At 49.6% G+C, this 20,007-nt stretch overlaps 1 long non-coding RNA gene across 1 annotated transcript in view; it reads right to left on the bottom strand.

The window, feature by feature from the left end:
• The window catches only part of LOC132648985 (uncharacterized), a 55,826-nt gene extending 46,145 nt beyond the window's left edge, over positions 1–9,681 (bottom strand). Inside the window, exon 1 of the long non-coding RNA XR_009587373.1 lies at positions 8,885–9,681. This is a non-coding gene — a long non-coding RNA (uncharacterized LOC132648985). The remainder of the gene's footprint in view (positions 1–8,884) is intronic.
• Between the last annotated feature and the right edge of the window lie 10,326 nt (positions 9,682–20,007).

The following is a 20,007-nucleotide window of genomic DNA, read 5'->3' as shown; positions in this document are numbered from 1 at the left end:
AGAGTCAAAGAGGAGCCAAATCCCAGAACTTGAAGGAGCAGTGGTGTGGTGTTGAAATAGCCTGGAACCTCTTCAGGGCTGGGCCAGCTCCTGCCCCCACTCTGTCAGTTGCCTTTCAATGTATGTTTGTATCTCTAAAGGGCCCCTCCCCTACAACGGCAATTTGGAGGAGTCTAGGACAGTGGCAGCATCAGAGCATAGAGCTTTATAACCAATCTAGTCAGATGGCGGAATGGCCCCACACAGACAAGAACACAACAACGCCTCTATCCTCAGAGGAAACACCCCCAAGGCCCCAGGGCATGCCTGAAGCCACAGGGAGCACCCAACAGTGTATAACCTGGGTTTTTTTTTTTTTTTGGGGGGGGTTCAGTGTGTATCTGTGATAAGGCTGAACTTAAAACTTAGAGAAAATAAGAAACGAGTGGTTATTAAGAAAATCTCACAGTTGCAACAACACACTGTATGGTAAAGACATCACCATTTGTGTGCACTAGAGACGATATTAAGTTAAATGAGGGTTACTTTAGAAACGAGCACAGAGGTGGGGACGGAAGGACCACCAAGCAGGCAGCACATGCAGGGTGTATATTCTGGACACAGGGATTTGTGACTAGGCAGGAGGAAGCAGGTCTGTGAGCCACATCGTTCCCACTCACCTGCAGTTTAAAGCAGGAATTATTTATTCACGGATTTTGCCATTCAGTGGGCCGCGTCTGACTGTGGGTGACTGAGACCAAGGAAAATGAAAGTGGGGCGAATGAAAATTATCGGGGAAAGCTTGTACACAAACCCAGTGGCTTCTAGCCACACGTGGCTACGAATATTTAAACTGCGATGAAATGATTAACCATGCAGCCCAGTTCCTGGTCACGTTGGCCAAGTGTCCATGGCCTGGTGGCGGCAAATGTGGTCACCACCTTAGGCAGGGCAGCCAGGGTGCTGCTACCACTGCAGGTTTTGTAGGACAGAGCTGCCTCAGAGGGATTAAGAAGCTGCAGCGATGCGCTGTTCCACTGCGCCGGACACCCTAGAGCTGCCAGGTGGAGACAGGAGCCTCTGCGTGGTCACAGCAGAAGGGTCAGGCGAGCACAGGCTGTCCCCATCAGACCTGAGAAGGAAGGAGCTCGCCACGCCTGACGGTGGATGAGTCTCACAGCTGTCAGTCTGTCCCCGAGTGGCCCCAGGAGCCCCTGGTACAGCAGTACGTGGCAGCCGCTTCAAACGTCGGGCACCCCTAGGGTCTGACCTCCATCATCACATTGCCCAAAACTACCGAACCACACCTGGAACACAGGGACAAGTAACAAGGGAATCTATTCCCCAATAGTCGGGTATAGGAAGGGATGGAAGTCAAGGATGCACTTGAAGTAGATTTGCTAGAAATCAGAGTTAGAGAAGAAATCCATGGAGCACAGACTTAGATGCATATGCACTAACTGGGTGAAGTAGGTAGAAATAGGTTCTACGGGAAACATGAAGAAATACATACAGGGGCTGGGCAGGCAGCTGGGTTCATAAAAGTGCTTGCCTGCAAGCAGGAGGACCTGAGTTCAAACCCCAGAATCCACATTTAAAAAGCCAAATGTGTCCGTACACACTTGGGGGTCCCATCACTAGGGAGGTGATGACAGGTAGAGTATTTGGGGCTCCTCGCCAGCCAGCCTATCATGTTGGTTCAGTGCTGGGCTGGTGAGACCTGATCTCAAAGAAGAAGGAGGAGGAGGAGAAGTAGCAGCAGCAGCAGCAGTAAGAGAAGAAAGTACAGCTAAAGGACTGACGTCCAAGTTTGCTCCCTGGCTTCACACGCGTGTGCATGTTCATCTGCACATAAATGAAAACACACACACAGAAACGCAAACAAACGGAGGAGTCTACTCTGAAAGCCCAAGGATAACATGAGGGGGTGTGGAGGGGCTCATCCACAGAACCTAACAGACAAAGCGGTTTGCCAAAGGCAGAAGTGAGTTACATTCAGGGCCCACTGTGGCTGCTGGTCATTCACAGCTCACAAGCTGGCCCTTGAGAAACCCTTCGCCCAAAGCAAAGTCTTTCCAAGAACGCTTCTAGGATTCCATGAAACATAGAGGGTTCTATGCTTGGGGCCCATGGGAGGGTCCCCCAAATTGTTTCCATTAGAAAGAAAACAAAATATATTCTCAATGGACATATTTATGACTCCAGTGTGAATGAAGCTTATCATTGTATAATACAGTCATACTTTTTCTTTTAAGCTCAAGAAGGCTGCTAGAGCTCCAGCCATTTCCTCTGCAACCAAGCCAGACAGAAAGAAAGAAGGATCCAAAAGGTTAAGCCAATGTACCTGGAACATAGGGGAATCTGGAGAAGGAAAGTGTGAAAGCAAAGGTCAAGGATTGGAGATCCAGAGTCCTTCAAAGAGCTTTCCCAGAATTTCTGTTGAACCTACTAACCTTCATCTTCCTAACTGCAAAGGAGCCTGGGAAACAGTCTTTACTAGAAACACTGTTGTAGGTAACAACACAGAAGCTGTGTTGACAACACAGGAAGAAGAGGAAGGATGTAAGCCAGGAGACTTAGCAACAGTCGTGCGTGGCTTCGGAGATAGCTCAGTGGTTGAGGGTGAACATTGCTCTTGCAGAGGCCTGGGGCTGGGTTCCTGGCACTCATGCTGGGCAACTCACACACAGCCCACATCTAACTCCAGCTCAGGGGACCTTTCGCCCTCTTCTGGCCTCTACAGGCACTGCACCCTGTGCATGATTTAAAAAACAACAAACAAACAAAACTCCTCTATGACAGGATCTACTTTGTGGGATCTGGATCTCCCAGGAAGCGGCAGGAAGCTTTCCAGGAAGAATATATGAAGAGCAGACCTTTTATTCTGGGCAGTTAGTAAGAGCACTTGTCGTTGACCTAATAAAGGAGCAGCGTGGTGGTGCCTGCCTTTATTCCCAGCACCTGAGGTGGAGGCAGGAGGATCATGAGTTTGAGGCCAACCTGAACTTCACAGACAAGCCCTGCCCTGCACATGGAGGGCATGCTTGATGCCTGGGTCTGTTCAGGGTCCCTTGTACATCTGATCCCAGACTCACAAAACCTGACATGGTCATCCCACACCATCGGATGAGGGGGCGTGCAGGGCGTAGAAGGAAGAAACCCCTGTCCCCACTGTCAGTCTGCAAAGTAGCCACAGATGTGGGGAGAAGCGTAGAGGTGGCTGATGGACGGCAGGTGCCCAGGAGCCTGGGAGACGGGAAGCATCCCTCCCTTGAGTGACTCGACCTCCACCCAGCCAAGAAAGCTGCTCCAGCTGGGCTTCCTCGCCCCCTCCCCCCACCCCGGGGAGGACACACCAGGGATCCAGCTGCTCCTGGACTGGAGACTCAGCCTTCCCTCTTGAAGCTTGTTCCCGAGGCAGGACAGGGCACCTGGTCCCAGGTGGCTGGCTTCAGAGGCCAGGGCAGTGGCCAGCCCGGCGACAAAGGTGGCTTTGCTTAGAGCATCAGAAGAGGCAAGGCTCCAAAGCCAGGGACTGTTTATTGGACATGAGCTGATCAACACCAGAGGATCTGATATAAGTGTCTCCATCAAAGGGGGTCACAAGATGAGAATGGGACAGGAGCTCTTGTCCTTTACTTCAGACCCAAGTCCTCTTCTTGTGGGTCTCATTTCGGGACCTTTCTTCATTCCTGATGCTCCACCATCTTCCTCCACCCCATGTATAGACAGTGTGACAACGAAAGTCAACTGAGTGGATCTGCTGGGGATTTTAGGGAAATCGACATCCAATAGATTACCTTTCTTCCCTTCCTCTTAGCGATGCAAAGATTGTTGGGATCCATAAGCAGGCATCTCTATGGCCAGCTGCAAGGGACCTGACAAACTGGATATCAGGCATCTGTGAAGCCACCTATGGACCACCTGGAACCACCTGCGCATGCTGTGGGTCATCTTACAAGAGAACTCGAAGATCCTCCTCTTTCTTTCTCAGTCAGTCTCTGCCACCCCTTTCCTTTCCCCTAATAAACCTCCCACGTAGAACCGGTCATGTGGCGTGATTTGTGAACCCACCGTGTAACTCTCATCCCGCACAATTTCTAACAAAGATGATGCCTGAACTTTAGCGGCCTTCTTGAAACTATAAGACAAATCGGAGAAAGGATGCCAGTGCTACAAATGACAGAGCCACGCAGTGGCTGAACTGTCCTGGACTAATCGTTTCCAGCCTGAGAACAGCACAGACAGGAGAACAGAGCCCATTAGCCACTTGAAACAAGCAAGCTTGGCTCCTTTGGGAGCCACTGATATATACTTTATGTCCAGCTGAATCACCAGGAAGCCATGCGACCCTCACACACTCTGCAAATCGCTTGTGCAATGGGAAGATACATCTTCTGCCATCATTAACCACATTTCTTTTATTTTTAACATGATACTTTTTTTTTCCAGGACAGAATAGCTGGAAGGCAACCCCTTTTCCTGTCCCAGCGGTCCTTGTTTGCGTGTAATCAAGGCTACATAAGACACAGTGTCCCCCTCACCTCTCAGTCTATACTAAAGACTTTTTCATCAGAAATGGCTTTTCATCAGAATGAATCCCATGTGGCCAGCTGATCATTGGCTCCCATCTCCTTCTGGTGAACCAGCTTCCTTCAAACTTACTGTCTTTTCTTTGAGCTCTAGGGTCCAGCCAGAACTTGTGGGGATCCCTGCTCTTGACCTACCCCCAAATCTTAGTTATGGTGCCAGAGGGCCCTCAGGCTTCTGGCATAAGGGCAGCTCTGGGGATCTGTGTGACCCCACCCACAGGCATACCCGTGTCACATGCACAGTGCTCTAGCATATCCATGCCAGGCTCAGCTCCTGGAGCCTAAACACTGCACCCCAGACAGACAGAAGAGTGTTCCTTTCATAGGCTGCCACCATGATGGTGCAAAAACCAGGATGACTGTGGCCACTTCTGGACCCTGAAAGTGGGCATGAGTTTGTGGCTTCTGAGACAAGGCACAAATTCAAAGCCTCTTCGGTGTTGGTGAGGAAAGGCCATGTTGTGCTCTGGCTTGGGTCTCTGGCGTAGCTTACTTGCTGTTCTCAGTATGACTCATCTCCCATTCTCAAGGGTTTTCAAAGAGCAAGAATCTAGATGAGCTAAAGGACAATTGCCATTGGCTTCAGCTGGGCAGCATCAGTGCCAAATCCAGCCTGCCACCTCCGGCAGGTCCATGCCCAGGGGCCTGGCTTTCCTGGCCTTTGGTCCAGCTGGCTGCATTACACAGGAAGCCCTCCTGGCTGCTGGCTCTTGCCCACTTTCCTGTGCTGTATGGGCGAGCGGCTCCCTGGCATCTGTACGTATCTTCAAAGCAGCTGCTGTGTGCACCAGCCATTGAAACAGTGAGTAAGGCAAATGACCACCCCTTCGTATGGTCCTGGGGTCTGTTATGCTGTTAAATGGAGGGCACACAGAATGTGGTTGGGCTGAATAAAATGGGAACTGTCCTTTCATAATGATGTCAACAATAACGACGCTGATGACGATAGTGATAATAATGATGGTGTTCATGACACCGAGAACCCAAGGTTTCCTGAGAGGACCAAGGAGCAGTTTCCATTTGCCTATTAAGCAAGACCCTAGTGAATACAGAGCCTGCCATGCCTCACTGTTTCAATGGCTGGTGCACACAGCAGCTGCTTTGAAGATACGTACAGATGCCAGGGAGCCGCTCGCCCATACAGCACAGGAAAGTGGGCAAGAGCCAGCAGCCAGGAGGGCTTCCTGTGTAATGCAGCCAGCTGGACCAAAGGCCTCCTGAGAGACCTTGCTTCAAGGACAGGGTCCATTCTTAACAGAATACCACAGAGCAGTGGCACCCAGGAATGCAAGAGGCCGGTCACATCTCTGTGAACATGCCTGTCCTGGTCACAGAATCTCCTGGAAACTAGTGTATGCACCCCCATCTTCCTGAGGCTCGCAGCCTTGTTCCACAGCAATGAAGGCAAGACGGTGGGAGTTTTGAGGTCTCACCAGCCCCACCATCAGAAATAGACACTGAGTTGGTGTTGTGGAGACCTCTGCACAAAGGGTCATAGGGAAAACATCCTACTATGACGACGACCAGTAGACAGGGTCACAAGTCACAGGTTAGTCCCGCACCATGACAGCAGGACTCTGGGCAACGTCTACTGGCATCGAGTCGGAAGCGCTTTGTTTTCAGTTAGACGCTCCTTCCAAATGTTCCTTCTTCATTCCTGCCATGGAACGAGGCCCTGTGACCCCTGTCTGCAGCCACACTCAGCTCGGCCCTGTGTGGCCATTGGAAATCACAACAAAACCACAAACCATGTGCGGTGGTGTGTGTGTGTGTGTGTGTGTGTGTGTGTGTGTGTGAATACAGACCTGAACATGACATGTCTGTGTGTTGTAGAGATCAGAGGACAACCTCGGATGCTGGCCAGCACCCTTCACCTTGAGATGCGATGTCTTGCTTGCGGCTGTGCATGCCAGGCTCTACCTCCCATCTTGCCATGAGTACTGGGATTGTAACGGTAACAACATCCAGCTTTACCCGGGTCCTGGTAATCTGAACCCAGGTCCTCCGACCTGCACATCAAGCTCTTTTCTTACCACTGAGCCGTCTCCTCAGCGCACAAACTTCTCCATAGTCTTTTTTGCCTGTCTCGTTCAGCAACTTTCTCCTCCTTACTGAGGAGACCTGTCAGTCTATCCCAGCCTTGTTTCTCCCTGTGGGAGGCAGCTGCGTGTCAGGCTTTGCATGCCTGCCTGACCTCTACATCAAAATCGACGCCTAAAACAAACCGCAGCACCACCAAGCCAAGACCCAACCACACTCACAGATTTGGAGACACAGAACCCAGAGATGGGCACACACTTGAGACCTGCAGGTGAGGCAAGGGAACCGGTGTTGGTGTGCTCAGCTCACAGACATATGGCGTCACGGCTCTCAGTGCCACGGTGTGGCATTTCTCTGTTTACTTCAACAGTTTGCTTGCCAAGAGAGCCAAACCAGCTGGTCTCCACCTAGGAATGGCAGCAAGTCTGTCTGGCTGATGTTCCTGAGCTAGCACTATTGTTCTGAGCCTTAGGACAACTGCTCCCTGACTACAAAAATGGCAATCACTTAAAAAAAAAAAAGGACCTGCAAACCATGTGCCTTCAGAGGACTGGAAAATAGGGGGACCAGTTAGAGAGGCAATGTTGCTGAGGTCCAGTCTCCATCCAGGCTCTTCTCTCCTTAGGCCCCTTGCTCTGAGGAAGATGGGCCAATGATCTAGACATTCAAGGTTTCCAGAAGTAGGACAACAAAGCCCTAGGGCTCATTAGCCCTATTGTCAACCCCCCCCCCCCCCTTCTAATTCTTTCATCTCGATATCCAAGTTCTGTGGCCTCCGGGTGTGGCCCCAGAGAGCGGGGACCCACCCACAGTTATCTAAACACAGATAAGCAGTCTTCAAGCGGAGCCACAGAACTAGCTGGGGGTAAGATTCAAAGCCTTTGTTGACCTTTGAAGCCTTCGGCAACCTTGGTGGGGTCCATTTACAGAACTACTGTCAGTATTTCTCTCTAAGAAGATGCCCGGAGGCCTTCTCTCTCCAAAGCCTGCACTCCGATTCACTTAGGCCAACTTAGTGCCCGGTCTCTGGCAGAAGGCAGCTTCAAAGTGCATACCTCAGAGGAGCCTTCCAATCATCAAGGTGTGGGAGTGGGTCAAGGGAGTGGGTGCAGCCGTGGCTCAGGACCACCCTTGGTCCTTCCTAAACACCAGAATGTTTCATTTAACAAACTCTATGCTGAGTCAGGGGCGGGATGGAAGTGAAAATGTAACCGTCAGCCCAACGGCATACTGAGAAAGCCAAACACAGTGTACCTGACAAGGGGACAGATCACCCCCCAGGCACATCACAGGAGAAGGGAGAAAGCAGAGAACTCCTGACTATCCACTTCACAGAGAGGCAGCCAATGCTAATTTCAATGGAAGACCAAGTTCCCTCCAGAGCCAGGCCAGCAAGCTCCGTGCTATGCTCAGGGCGGATGCTCAGAGCTCATTCAGTCAGGGTGCTGACTCATTCTTAACTCGGGAAGCCACACACAGCCCAGTGGCTTGCTCAGAACAGGCTCCTGTCTTCCCTGCAGCCTGTTATGCTGCCTTTTAAGCAAGTGATCATTCTTCAGATTTGCTTAAAAAGTGGCATAGCATTTACCGTAACTCTGTCTGTTTGACAGTAAAGGTACGCTCCCAAGAATAGCAACTATTCTCGTGACCTTAGGCCAATCCACTCCCCTAACTGCACCCATCCCCCTCCTGGTCCCCAGCCTGTGGCTTTTCTTTCTGCCTTTGAGCACGGGTTTCCACCTGGAGTACTAAGGGAAAGGAAGGAATGTAAAATACAGTCCTGAAGCCATTTACACATGTTCAGAGAAAAGCCAAATTTCTACCTCACTGCCCTTTTTCTTGTCCTGCAGCTGGACAGCTCAGGCCAGACTGCTTGGGACAGCGGCCAGAAGCTGCCCTGGGGCTGGTTCTTCCTTCTGCTTCTCAGGATCGGAAACTAGTCCAACCTCATCGCCCAGTTAGCAGAAACTCACCCACCTCCATCTCTGCCCTTCACTTTGGCTTCTAGCTAGGAATCCGAAGTGGCTTCCTCCCCAGGCAGTCTCCCACTCTCCTCTGAGATAGCAGCTGGCATCCACAAAAAAATGCACAGCTAAGAGACTAGCCCCAGAGTTCGGCAGACACAGCAGGGCTGGGGTGGAGGCAGAGGAAGCCACTTTCCTGACATCACAGACCTTCCAAGTCTGGGAGAAAAGCACAGTGTCCGCACAAGAATGCAGCAGCTGTCGAAGCTCAGAGACGCATGTGGACATCATTGACGGAATCGTACTCACCAGGGAGACTCTGATGGACGGACGGGGCTCCTCCTTTCCAGCCACTGTGCTGTGAAGATCCCCAAGACGTGCACAGCTTGCCCAGAAAGTCACTTTGAAACTTTAAAAAGCAGCCACTGTAACGCCACTGCGTCCTCTCATTCTCAGAGATGTCCACATGATTCAGGAAAAAAAAAAAAAAAAAGACAAGAACAAGGCACACACCTCGGCCTTCATTGTCACTGGAACCAGATGAGTCACGCCGACTCAGAGCCACCACTTCCTCTCCCGACATTCTCTTCATACTTGTGAGCCCGGCTGGTCTGGTTCCCAGGGTCTCCACCACCCTTCCGGAAGGGCAGCTTCCTAGACCCTGGCAGCGCGCTCTGGGCTCGTAGCCAGCGAGCCTGGTCAGGGAAGAGAGGCTTTCGGTTAGGAGACTTGGGGACAACTGAAAATAAAAGGCGGAGAGCTCACATGTATTTGAGTGTGAAACGCACACTGACAGAAAACAAGCCGGCAGCCCACGGAAGAGGGAAGGATCCATTTCTGCCGTTTTGTTAAGGCATCTGGGTGTGCTTTGCCCTGATAACCCCCGTTTCCGCTCATGCTTTCCTCTACAGAGAGTGCTGATCTTAAATCATTAGTGGGCTGCCTGCCCTGAGCTCAGACCTCAGTGACCAAGTCTTTTAGACTTCAACAATAAGCTACACACATCATAAGAGTTAAGGTACCAAGGACAGAAATGAAATCTATGTCTCTCTAACTTTTGAAAATATTGAACGTTTCTGTGCAAGAACCGGGAGCCCGCCTCTGTGTCTGAGTTTTCTTTTGAATGATGCAGAGGGCGGGGCTGTCTTCCGCAGCTTCAAGCATTTTTAAATTACCAGAAGTACTCCAGAGAAAGCGGAATCCACGTATCACTGAACAACCTCTGGTGAGGCCAGGTAGGGTTGCTGCGACTATTGATTAACTCTATGCTCTGTCCCCTCAAAGAAAGCAGCACTGTTCCGTGTGAGGTGTCCCTGAATTTAAAAGATAAATGAATAAAAATTAAAACAGCAGAGGTTTCCCTTTTGAACCGTGCATTCTAGCCATATCAGAGAATTCTTTAAATAACACAGCTTATGTAAGGGTAGCTAGGTGGGCCAGAGACTCTAGAACACAAGCAGGTTAAGGAAAAGCTGACAGTACAGGCAGAGAGAAGAGGGGATTTGATGGCACAGACGCAGGGAAGAAATCCTCAACTTGTGGGTCCCAACCCTTCAGAGGGTCGAATAACCTTTTCACAGAGGTCACCTCAGACTGGGGGAAAACACAGATATTTACATTACAATTCATATCAGTAGCAACACTTACATTTAGGAAGTAGCAATGGAAATAATGTTACAGTTGGGGTCACCACAACACTAGAGACCGTATTAAAGGGTCGCAGCATTAGGAAGGTTGAGAACCACAGGCCTAAGGGGATCGACTACTTGGCCTTGGCAACAGTTTGCGAGTTCATTTTTCTCCAAAGCCCCCAGATACCAGCCTAGCCCCTCCAGCACAGTCTGGCATAGTCTGCCCAGGCTTCTGAGAACTGGTAAATGTGACAGGAGGGGTTTTCAATGCAAACTACTCAGTTTGGATAATTGGTTACATATCGTTAGAGGACCAATGTCCTTGGCCCATTTGCAAAATCCAGACAAATAATAGTTCCTTCCTCTTAGGACTGTATGAAAATTAAAAGCTAAGTCCAGGATCTGTAACAGAAGTGAACTTCTTTCTCTGTTCTCTTATGCCACTGGGCAGGTCAAAGCTGGTATCGGATGACATGTGTGGTTTATTGCTGAAAGTTTTCCTACCAGTGTAGTATTTGAGTCACAGGCCACAATCAAAAGTCTAGAATTCAAATAGATGACTCACACACTAAATATGTAACGTATTTTAAAACCCAGAGCCTGTGAATAAAATGCATGATGACCATAAACCGTTATTTGACAATGCAGATGGTAATGAAGACAGGCATCAATATAGAGAGAGCAAAGGACAGGAAGTGTGTAGTTCAGTCATTCACAGATATTCAACAAATGAGCCCCAGATGCCAGGATGGAGCTCTGATGCAGAGCCTTAGGGAAATAGCTGGGGGGAGGGAGGCCCCTGTTCTCAGGGGGCTTCTGTTCTCAAGGGAAGGGACAGAAAATAATCACAAAGGAAGAGCTCAAGACTGTGACATAAACAGTATGAAAAATTGCTAGCTAGTAAAGGGCAAAGCCCTTGAGATGAGTGGGCTGTGGGGATGGATGGGGCTGGGAAGGAGTCAAGGAAGGGGCTGGGATTCTGTGCCATGGGGGGCAGGGTACATTAAACAAGACAGTGATCTGACTGGAATTTTCCAAGGATAGCACTTGCTGCAAGAGGAGCACAAGGGAGTCTAGTCAGTCCACTTTGGGTTTGATGGTAGTCATGGAAACTGTATGCAGACAGAGGTGAGGAATGGATTGGGTAGGGCAGTGGTAGGTACAGATTAACCCGGCAGAACTCTTGGACTCTTGGTTTGAGCAGCAAAGGGCTGTCACCTTCTAAGATGGGAGGATTGAGGGAGAAGACAGTCCCAGGGAAGAAATCAGGAACATGGGATCTGTTTCAGCTGCCGTTTGGCTGTGCCTTTCACATATCTCCTGGAAATGCTTATAAAGATGTTGGTAGGCTTTAAGTGCTGGGAGAAGGTCTGTATTCAAGCCAGATTTGAGAGGTAACGATCTAGAGGTGAAACCAAAGGCCTGGCCTGGATGAGAAGATAGATGAAAAATGAGCAAGGCAGTTTGGACCCTTGGCCAGTGAGCCTGGAGGAAGATCAAGAAAACCAGGGCTCAGAGCCAAGAGCTGGAGGTTTCAGGAAGGCAGAAGAGGCTGGCTAGTCAGGACTGCTGGGAATTCCCGTCAGACAGAAACAGGGCAGGGCGGGTTGGCCAGGGTATAGGAGGCCATGGTAACCAGGTGGCATGGCAACCTCCGTGACCTAGACACAGCCTAGAAGTAAGGGCTGGGAACAGGGTGAGCTCAGCCAAAATAGTGAGAACCACACCCTCCAACAGGGCATCCAGGAAATGGATACGTGGCACTTTGAGGCCTGAGCAAGAACAATGGCATCAATTAAATGGTAGAAGCTGGGCATGATGGTACACGCCTATAATCCCAGTGCTCAGGGGAGAAAAGCAAGAGGATTGTGAGTTCAAGGTCAGCTTAGACTATATAGTGAGATTCTTGTCCTAATCAACTACCCCATCCCTGATTTTGGATGCCATGGCTGTCTGCCTCTGTGTGTAACCAGCCAGTGTCCATGCTTTCCTTCAGTTCTACAGACAGCATCCCTATTGTCTGAGGTCGCTGTTCAGATCAGGCATCTCTGCTTCAGTGAAGACAGACCATACTCATGAAATGATCACTAGAAAAACATAAAGCAACTCTGTTTTTAAGAGCAGCTACAGTTCTTACTTGGGACTGACAGATGAGCATGTGGCCAGCTGCTTTCTGTTACAACAACCAATATCTGGTAACGCTCACCATCATTTCCCACGAAGTGATGTAACTACCAAGTTGTCTACGCTCGTCTGTCAAAAGGAAATTATTTCAAACATCTGAAAACTCCTTGGTCTGATGCAAACTGTTGTGAGATGGGATAGAGCCTGCTCTTTGATTCAGCAGCATTTTGACTGATGGATGAGTCCTTTTTTTCAATAGCATTTTGAGCTTAATTTTAAATCATTGTTCATAATATCCCTGATGACTCCTTCAAATACACTGTGAAAACTTACCTATCCCAGGAGCTCTGCATCGGTTTTAACTGGACTGAGAAGAAATCGTACTTCCTGACGACAGCTGGCAGATGGCTGGATTTCACCTGATCTGAACTTGCCCAAATTCATTCATGTCAATCTCCAGCAGCTTTTCATGGGAAACTGAGGGTTTGAAATCTTTCTAACTGAGGCCACTCTGACTCCAGCCCTTAGAAGAGGTTCCTAGGAGAGCACTGTGGTTCCTGAGGGTCACCCCACCCCTCTTCCACACAACTTCTGCCTTCCAGGCATGGAAACCTCCATTCATTCTTCCTGCTCACCCAGCCAGGCTCTCCTGCCTCCTCTGACCAGCTTTTTCCATGTTCGCAGTGACACAAAGCTCTGAGCAGACCACTCTCTGGCTTTCACACCTCTCAGCATCTTGAGTCCAGGTGGGGTGGAGGTGGAGGGGTTGTCCCTGAATCCATCAGACTAGGGGTCGGAACTGGCCTCCCAACTCAGTGACCTTGAGAGATGTGCCTGCCCTGAGGTTGTACACCCTCCTTGCAGCATTCGATAGAGGTTAACTGAGGGGCCTCAGGTAGAGTGATTATAAAAGGGGTCCCTTAGTCAGCACCAGCAAATGCATGTCTTTAGTACGGATAGGTAATTCTTTCGTCTAACAGCACCCCTTCCTGGGTGCCTCCCCTTCTGTCCCTCTCACTTCACCTCTTACTGGGTCAGCCTGCCCTTGACTGGATAAAAGCAATGATGACTTAAGTTAGAGGGAAGTCTGACATTGGCTGTGGGGGCTGTGATGACTTAAGTTAGAGGGAAGTCTGACACTGGCTGTGTGGGCTGCTGGGGCAGCCCCAGACTATCGCTAGGATGTGATCAGGCACTTGCCTTTCTGATCTACCATCTGGAACTGGGCTTTCTCCAAATGACTATACAGATCAAAATGGCTGCTGAAACTCCAGCCAGCAAATCTATATTCTTCATCTTGACAGCAGGAGGAGGTGAGGTTCTATAGCCTCCCTATTAGGAAAGAAGGGAGAAGTGAGGGAAGACCAAATATATACATATATATTTGTTTATATGTGTATATATATATATAAACACCCACTCTCATGCCCACTGCAGTGGAGCTTTGATGAAGCCACTCCATGGTAAGTTTCTCTGTGTGCAGAAGCAGGTCTCGTGGTCTCTCTAGCTGAATGACATAGTCTTGACTCTAGGCTGGTTACCAGAAATCTAATAGAACTTTTAGGTAAGCACAACAAAGGAAAGATATGTCAGCCAGGACCTGGGATCCAAGGTGGCCTTCAGTGCCCTTTCATGGGATCCTTGTTCCCTGCGGACCACAGGTGGAGGGACACAGCCCCACCACACAGAACACAGCAGCGCACAGCCAGCACACAGCGGCACATAGCGGCACATAGCAGCACCAGCTAAGGGAGGCGAAGAGTGCCAGGAGGGAGGCTGCCCCTGCCTCTGGGTAGGCAGAAACCCAGTCATCTGACCCAGGCACATTTCTGTGGAGTCTTTTTTTTGTGCTGACTCAACACCCACGATGACAATTGCTGGTTGTAATGAATAGGCCGAGTTGTAACTGATGGTGCATTAGAGCCTCCTTCCTGCTTTCTGCGCTCATCCTTGCTGCCTCCTCAGAGGGTCTCAAAAGCGCCATCCTTGCCTGGCTGCTCCCCCCTCCCCCTCCCCATCAATGCCTCTTTTACCCCCTCCTTCCAAGAAGCCGCTGTTTAGTCTTGAAACCCTGACACCCAAATGCCTCCCTCTATAGAAATTCCCTCAACTCTTCTGCAGTCACTTGATCCTGGCCTTAATGAACTCCCTCCTTTCACTGCAGTTCTTCACCGCCCCCTCCCATCACACACTAGACGGGAGGACCCAGAGGGAAAATCCCGTCCCACCCACACAGACTCCCACGTGTGACCTTTTGTTTGTAGCTGGATGAGTGAATGAAAGCAGTGGAGTGAGCTTTGGTTTCTATGCAAACTCAATCCAAACAGGGCTCTGCGAGTGCCGCTGGGTGTGAACCCACAGCTGCCTCCACCAGCTCTGGGTAACAGCGCTCTCCTCCAGGGACGGTTCACAGCACAGTGCCGTACTGGGTGCTGTTGGCCCGTGGGAGGGTAGTTATCAGTGCAGGCTCAACTCTGAAGCTCTCTCTTGTTTCAGTCTGTGGCAGCTTCGTTTGTTTTCCAGGTGGGGCAAAAATTCTGTGCTACTTCGATACAAGCCCTGTTCTGTCAACACGATCATCAACATGAGGGAAGGAACGGTGTGGAAGTCCAGGCCTTGCCAAAAGCCAGCTGCATTTACAGGGAAGACTATGCTGGCCTCAGAGAAGCCAAAGCCCTGAGCAACACAGAAAGAGATGGAGGGAGGGATAGCAAGAAGGCTCTGTGGAGAAAGGCACTTGGGGTTAAACCTGATGGGCAGAGTTCCAGCCCCAAGACCCACATGGTGGGAGGAGAGAATTGATTACTAAAAGTTGTCCTTTGACCCCTGCTCACATCATAGCATTCAGCACCACCACCACCCTGACACACACACAGTTGTTTTTTTGTTTGTTTGTTTGTTTTAGATGAAGGGAGAAGCCTGATTTCCTCATATGTTCTGTAACAAAATCAAGAGAGTGAGGTAAGCAAGGCAGGAGAGGCATCAAGATTATGAGTTTTCAGAGAATGTGATGGTGTGAAGAAGAACGGTTCCCATAGGCTCATAGGGAGCAGCACTATGAAAGGACTAAGAGGTGGGGCATTGGTGGAGGAAGTGTGTCACTGAGGGTGGGCTTTGATGTTTCAGAAGCCCAACCAAGGCCCAATGTGTCTCTGTTCTTCCGGCTGCCTGAGGATCAGGATATAGAGAATTCATCTGCCTGTGTGCCACCAGGCTCCCCACCGTGGTAACGGACTAAACCTCTCAAGTTATAAGCCAGCCCCAGTTGAGGAGTTGCTATGGTCATGGTGTCTCTTCACGGCCATAGAACACTGACTGAGACAGAAGCGAGACTGGAAACTCCTAGGGCTGAGGGCTACACGTAATGAAACAGCATGTGTGAGAAAAGCCACACGAACTCTGTGGGTGGAGGTGGTGCCACATAATATTAACTTTAGTAAAGGTCATGAGGCTGGAGCCTGGGGCTTTCTCATCCTGTACCTGTCCTGCCCCTGTAGCCCACTACCATTTTCAGGAGTGTCTTTCTTGTCTTTTAATAAGCTGTCTCTAAGTCTGTCACGATCTTTGTGTCCCTGGTCCAGTTCTCTGTGCTGGGATACAAGACCCTGGACATCTTTGCAGGTGCCCTCTGGACTCAGATTCACACCAGTAACATAAGAGGTAAGAAAAGAGGAAACAGGGAGACCCGGTAAATAAGGATGCAATCCCACCTATGTTGGAGGCTGAGGCAGGAGGATCAAACTCAGTGCCTGCCTGGGCTACAGAGTGAGTCCAAGGCCAACCCTGGCAACTTAAAGAGACCTTGTTGCAAAATAAAATATACAGAAAGGGTATACTGTAACTCCACAGTAAGACACTTGCCTGCCTTACACAGGGTTGTGGGCAAGGGTTGTGGGCAGGGGCTGCAGCTCCCAGAGAGAAAGTCTCCCAAGGAGAAAGGGCATAAAGGAAGTCTTGGCTTATGTCTTGGGAGAGCCGGGTGGGATGTGGCCATGCAGAGCTGACCAGAAACACACAGCTAAGGAACTAGCTCCATTCTGTGAGAACGGAGGCTGTGTCAAAGAGACTGTGAGCGGGAACGCTTCAGCTTCACAATAGCTGATTACACAGCCACAAAAGAGGAGTGACGTTTCCATACGTGTGTCAGTATGGGAGAATCTGGAAAAACCTCATGCTAGGCAACAGAAGCCAGACACAAAAGGACACACTCTTTGTAGGCTTCATTTACGAGGGATAATCAAGGATCGACCATCAATGCAGACAGCAAGTGCTTTATGGTGGTGGGCAGAGCCAGAAATAGGAAGCATGGGGCTTTATGGACCTGGGGTTTCCTTTCGGAAATGTTTTTGCAGTGGGCGAAGACACTTGTACACAGTGGGGCAATTCTAAGCTCCACCACGTCGTTCATTTGTAGTGGTTAATTTTATGTGTGAATTTCACTTCAAGTTTTTTAAACACTTCCGTCTTCAACTGGAGGACCCCAGCTCTTTCAGAGACAGGAAATGAGTTAGAAAAGCTGTGCAGCCCTCACCAAGATAACACGTCCAATCCTGGATGGTCAGCAGCTGCCCAATGGGAAGAGACTCCCTGAGAGCAAGCTAGGACCCCAGAGAATAATGGATATGAAGGCTCCACAGAGGGTTAATCTTGAGGGGAAGGATTCCCTTGCCTGTTGTAATGGGTTTTGGGAAAAACAGGCCCCTTTTGAGCATCCCCCTGCTTATCTTGGAATACTGGTGCCACTCCCATACCTTGCCTCCAATCTGTAAAGTTCTGGGGTGGGTGAGACCACTAATGGATCTTATAGTGTGATTATCTGCCAAGACTGATCTCAAATGCTGGGCTTCATCTAGAAATCCAGAGACAGCCCCACAAGCATAGAGAGCCCAAATGACCACAGCAGCAGCCTACTTCAGCTCTCCCCTTCGCCCTTGCAGACCAAGCCCTTGACCTTCAGCTGGATGTAGGGTGATTCTTTCTGAACAGTTCACAGGTGTGCTCTCTCCCTTGAAGATGGGTGGGGCCACAAGCAAAGAAGTCCAGGATATGAGCTGGAAAGAACTGGATTAGTCAGGGTAGAAAGCTGGCCAGAGAACCCTACAACCCACCTCTGGATTTCCTTTGCACAAGGCTTAATCTATTTGACTCAGAAATTAATTAATTAATCTATTAAATTAATCTATTTAAATCAGAACCTTGTAATTACAGGTTCTATGAAAGGTAAAGGACCCTGAAGGTCATTGATTCTGTAGACTCTGTCCTAGTTGACATTAACTTCAGTTACCCAGGCCAGAGATTTCTTAGAGAGAAGCCTTGATTGAGAAATTACCCAAATCAGATTGACCTACGGCCATGCCTGTGGGACACTGCCCACCGTGGGCAGCACAATTCCTAGGCCAGGTGGTCCTTGGCTGTCGAAGAAAACTCAACATGAGCCTATAAGCAAACCAGTGAGCAAGCTGGCAAGCAGCACTCCTCTGGGGGATCCAGCCTTAAGTTCCTGCCCTGACTTTCTTCAAAGACTGACTTATAAGTGGAAGGTAAATATCCCCCTTCCTCCTCTAAGCTACACCAGATTTTAATGTTTGGTCAGGGTCCTCTTTCCCCGAAAAACTGGCCGGGGGAACCAGCAGTGTCTAGCAAAAGCAACTCCATCTTTTCTTATCAGAAACCAGCAAGAACTTTGTCAAGTTCAGGCAAGATGATCATCTCTGAGACGGTAAGACACCTTGTTAGAAATCGTGCAGGACGAGTTACACGGCGGGTTCACAAATCACACCACGAGACCAGTTCCACGTGGGAGGTTTATTTAGGGGAAGGGGAGAGAGAAGGGGTGACAGAGACGTCTCTAGATGAGGCGGGAGAGAAAGAGGAGGAGCTTCGAGTTCTCTTATATAGTGACCCAGAGCATGCGCAGGTGGTTCCAGGGGGGATAGGTGGCTTCACAGATGCCTGATATCCGGTTTGTCAGGTCCCTTAGGGCTGGCTGTAGAGATGCCTGCTTGCGGATCCCAACACACCTACCTTCCCGGCCACGGTAGTTTCTAGAACCATGAAATAGTTAAGGAAGACAGCACCTGCTCCTGTGTCCCTTTGTGCAGTGGTGTCCGAGAGATGATTGCAAAGTATATGTTTGTTCGATGTATTTCTTAGTGTGTGTGAAGGAAGAAGTTACTCACTGGTGTATCTTATTGGGGCCAGGGAGCATGTGCCAAGGCATGCAGTGGAGGTCAGGGGACAACTTTAAAAAGTCGGTTCCCTCTTCCCACCATATAGGATCCAGATCATCAGGCTCAGTGGCTTTGTGCCCGTTACCTCTGAGCCTTCTTATAAGCCGCTTATCTTTTTCTTCCTCCTCCTCCCACCCCTCTGTTTACATAGACGGGGTCACCTTGTGTAAACAACTGCGCCCTGCTTTACGTCACTCAGTTCTGGAGAGCACTAAACTTGCTGCCTCTAAGATTGCTTATTGAGCCCATTAGTGCCCAATCTGTTTTCACAGGGGAGCTCAGATGGTCCTCAGTGGTCCTCAGGCCCCACCTTAACTACACAGACGTCATGCAGAAGAACATCCTTCTCTTTGTCCACGGAGAAAGAGACAGAACAACAGCAATTCACAAAATGGCTTCATTTAGCTGCCTACTGGGCCTATGGGCCAGCTCTTAGCTTTAACCTACAGGTGCAGGCACACTGCCCAAGCAGTCTCAGACCCCCAAAGAAAGAACAAAATGAGGTAGTAAGAACACTCAGTTTGTCTTTCAGTAGGCAAAACATCATCCCAACTCACAGAGACAGTCGAGGCTGCCCCTCCGCCTCTGCCATGCTCTACCATACCCAAGGTTATGTGGCGCCTAAAGTAAGCAAAGGAAAAGATGGAGTCAGATCAGACTCTGGGTGGACTCACACTGTATCATTTGTCTTCCTTGAAAGCAGCCTTTCTTCTGCAGAGAGCCAGCCACACAAGGCTGGGCGTATGCATTTGTCAACTTCCGTGTCCTTAACACCTAGAACCTACTTGGCACATATTGTGCATGCAAAATACTTTAATGACTGTGTTTACAAGCCTTCCCCCTCTTAATGTCAACATTCAGAAATCCATCAACGTCACCAGCATTTTCTCATGAAGGAGCAAATGCCTCCAGGCTTACACAGAGTCTTCAACTGACAATGGGGGTGAAGTACCAATAAAACCACTGTACGCTGAAGATATGGGAAGTTGAGCATGCCCTTAATATGTGTGACATCACCCCAATCCTGTGCCTCAGCTCAGCTCAACAACACAGCACACTATGTGGGAGCAATTGCTTCCCCTGGTGAGCACACAGCCAGACAGAGCTTCAGCTACAGAAAATATCACCTCATTAGCTCAGGGCAAAGGTCAGAATTCTAATCTAGTAGCATATTTTCCATTGAATGTGCATCTTTTTTCGCACCATAACAAAAACATAATGGTCCTCTGTGAAACTGTTCTACATGAAGCCAGGGGTTACCTAGTCACCTATAGATTTTCCCAGTGGCCACTGCTCCTGGAGTGGGGTCAGTTTCTCAGCTGGCTGCTCCCTCTGCAGCCTTGATCCCTGGGGTGAGGTGGACAAAGCTTCAGAAAAGAAGAGTGGAGGAGCATGAGCAGGTAGACACTGCACTGAGGGACAGGGTTACTAGTAAGACAGATAAACT

This window comes from Meriones unguiculatus, chromosome 18 (genome assembly GCF_030254825.1).
Source record: "Meriones unguiculatus strain TT.TT164.6M chromosome 18, Bangor_MerUng_6.1, whole genome shotgun sequence".
Taxonomy (NCBI): Eukaryota; Metazoa; Chordata; class Mammalia; order Rodentia; family Muridae; genus Meriones; species Meriones unguiculatus.
The sequence above is the reverse complement of the archived record's forward strand: the minus strand, read 5'-3'. Positions and strand labels throughout refer to the sequence as shown.